The sequence below is a fragment of the Sinocyclocheilus anshuiensis genome, unplaced genomic scaffold (assembly GCF_001515605.1).
Source record: "Sinocyclocheilus anshuiensis isolate Anshui unplaced genomic scaffold, SAMN03320099.WGS_v1.1 scaffold179, whole genome shotgun sequence".
NCBI lineage: Eukaryota > Metazoa > Chordata > Actinopteri > Cypriniformes > Cyprinidae > Sinocyclocheilus > Sinocyclocheilus anshuiensis.
The window spans coordinates 629549-632695 of record NW_015549577.1 but is presented as its reverse complement, the minus strand read 5'-3'; the positions used below and the strand labels follow the sequence as shown (position 1 = coordinate 632695).

The 3147-nt window shown below is 39.1% G+C and overlaps 1 protein-coding gene across 3 annotated transcripts in view; it reads left to right on the top strand.

Moving 5' to 3' along the window:
- Positions 1-32: 32 nt before the first annotated feature.
- LOC107657514 (PTB domain-containing engulfment adapter protein 1-like) overlaps positions 33-3147 on the top strand; it is a 69325-nt gene continuing 66210 nt past the window's right edge. For all 3 annotated transcript variants that reach the window (XM_016445629.1, XM_016445623.1, XM_016445626.1), the window contains exon 1: positions 33-157. The gene's annotated coding sequence lies outside the window, so the exon portion shown is untranslated. The remainder of the gene's footprint in view (positions 158-3147) is intronic.

The following is a 3147-nucleotide window of genomic DNA, read 5'->3' as shown; positions in this document are numbered from 1 at the left end:
TCCAGGGGAGTGTGTGTGTGTGTGTGTGTGTGTGTGTGTGTGTGTGCGCACGCGCGCACGCGCGTGTCTGTCTGTATGGAAGATGGGAGAGTGAGTGTGTGTAGAAGACAGCGCGAGCGTGCACTGCTCAGGACGCGCGAAGGATTCCTGTTTTTCAGTGAGTGGATCGTACTTTTGCTTTGGAAAGTAAGCGTTTCTGGAACGTGGATTGTGTTTGTACGTCGCTTCTCTTTAAAAAGAAACTTGAAGTCCTGGAAAGTGAGTCAGCCCGTGTAGAGAACGTGTGTAAAACTTTCTTTTACATTCTGTTTGTCACATGAAGTAGTTTCAGCCATGATGTAAACATTGGTTTGTTTAAAGCTGTATGCTAGAGGAATGTTATGGACGGAATTTGTTAGGATGGAATGCGCTCGAGCAGGTTCCTTCTGTAACATGGATGCACGAGTGCCAGCAGGCGGGATCATTCGGCTCTTAACTGTGATCTTCAAATGGACAAGTGTCTTTTATGGTGTAGTTGGGTATTTGTTGCTAGACATAGATGTTGCATCTCCTTAAGCTTTGCTTTGGTTTTTAACGAGCAGAAAAACGGCATGTTACTGACGCGCCTGACAGCTGTTCAGTGTTTGTTTTAAGATTGATGCTATATAGTTACTTTATATTGACGCGTTGGATTATTGGTTTAAAGGGGTCATATGATGCGATTTCAAGTTTTCCTTTCTCTTTGGAGTGTTACAAGCTGTTCGTGAATAGATAGATCCCTGAAGTTGCAAAGACTAAAGTCCGGCTTGTGTACTGCATCATTACTGTGTCTGTTCCCCTTTCGGGCTTGAACTGATGGTAAAACTAATGACATTATTTACTGTCTTTACATTTATTTTTAAAGATGAAGCTCGCGATTATGGTAAGGGGCGTTACATTTCCGACGAGTGCTTGCGGTGTTCGGCCAATCACAATGCACTGGGTCAGCTGGCCAATCAGAGCAGACTGCGCTTGTCGGAAGGAGGTACTTTGTAGAGAACGAAGCGTTTGAGAGAGGCGGGGCATAGAGGACCTACAATAATGTACAGTATTTGAAAAATAATGTGTTTTTTGAACATTAAAGCATGTCAACATATTCTGTTACACCAAATACACAAAATAATGATCTTTAAAAAAGCATCATATGACCCCTTTAAAATATGTGCGGTAAATGGGATACAAGTTTATACATGTAATATTCTTCTTTTTTTCTCTGTATTGTGAGATGGAAAATATATTTAGCAGTTTATCAGACCTTTTTCCTCTTCACCTGTATTCACTGTACTTGCCAAAGTCTGTTTGTTTATTAGTCTGTCTGTCTTTGTCTGTCTGTCTATATATCTGCTAATTTGTCTATCTAGCTTTCTGAGCTGTTTACGTTCATCTGTCTAGCTGTTTGTTTCTTGTCTGATAGGTGCTGTAGATACTGTCTGCTTGTCTTCCTGTCTATTTGTCTAACTACTGTATCTGTCGGTCAATCTGCATTTCATAGCTATCTTTCAGTTTTTCTATCTATCTGTTTTTCATATCTGTTTACGTATCTGTCTGTTTATTTGTCTTTCTACCTGTTTATTTGCTTATCTGTCTGTATATCTGTCATCTTAATTTTTTTTGACTGTGTTTATATCATGTTCTGCATTTTATAGACATATCATGATCATATTATTTGGCATTTTCTATAGCTTGCACAAGAGTTTCAACCTACTTCAGTTTTTCAGTAGTTAAACCTTTTTTTGGCCACGCAGTGCCCCTTGGAAGCCTGGCGAGGTCTGTCCATGGATACCTCTAGAGGCCATTTCCAGGCTGTAATCTGCATGACAATACCTTTTCCTTCAGTGTGAGCCAGTCAGATTTACTGGATTTACAGATTTACTCTCTGAGAAAGGCAAACTGATCTCTGAATCTAAAAAAGTCCACCATTTTGCTAGCAAATATTCTGCCAGTAAAGAGACTTGAATGAATTCTTCCAGACATCAATTCTCTATTCATTCCATTGCGCAGCCTGAGGTGCCAGTGTGTGACTTTGTAATATTTGCTTTTGGTCAGTGTGTTTAATGAAATGACTGTAAGGCTTTGGAACTGCTAGAGCTTTTGGAGACCTCCAGAATGAACTGTGTTCCGATTGACAGGGTCCCTAGTGTTCAATGCTCCCTAAGCACGGGAAATCTGTTGAAGTTTACTTCACTTCGGAACATTCATTCACGGATTTGGGCTATGCCACTGCCTGCAGCATCATCACACACAGATTAAATTTACGTGTGAAGTGAGACATAATATACCTCTGTAAATAAATACAATTTAAATTCACGTCTCACACACTTTAATGCCCTTTGAATGGAACATATACACTCCCTTCGAACTGGAATCATGGCGGAATATCCTGTGATGTCCACTTCACAGGGCACTTATGGTCGAATAGAACACATGTCTGAAATGAGAAAATGTGCAGAGCGGTGGTACGCGAGGACTGGAATTGAGAACCACTAGGATAGAGAATGAGACTATTTATTATGAAAATGGCATGCAAAATTGTTAGTAGGTATGTAACGATTCACTCAACTCACGATTCGATTCGATTCACGATTCGATTTTCTCACAATTTTTTTTAACAAAATGAGATTTAAGACATACAGTAAATGAAAGGTGTTGTTTTATTAGGCTATTGCTGCACGTTTCTTTGTGAAATTGAAATATAACAAAACTAAGTTACACAAATAAAAGAAATCTCTAAATATGAACAAACTAAGGCTTTGTCTGTGCTCTTTCCATTTAAAATTAGAGGCAACCACTGGATTTTAATCATGATCCAAACAAAGATGCAGCATACATGCAGCATGAGTAGTTTTTAATCTAAATTAGACTGTATAATTTAGACATTTGAAGCAAAAACAGTATGGTCTGACTTTAGTTTTGTAAAACTATACTACATAAAACATATCTGAACGAAACAACAGACGAGCTGAATGAGACGCAGATTCACTCTCTGACAGCAGGTGGTGCTTATGAACAGCAATGATACGGTGTTTCCTGGGTTACCTCTATAAACAAAGCAGAGCTGCGCTAATGAACACTACTTTAATATGCATTGTTCAGAGGCAAGATGAAAAGAAAATACCACGTAAACTTTTC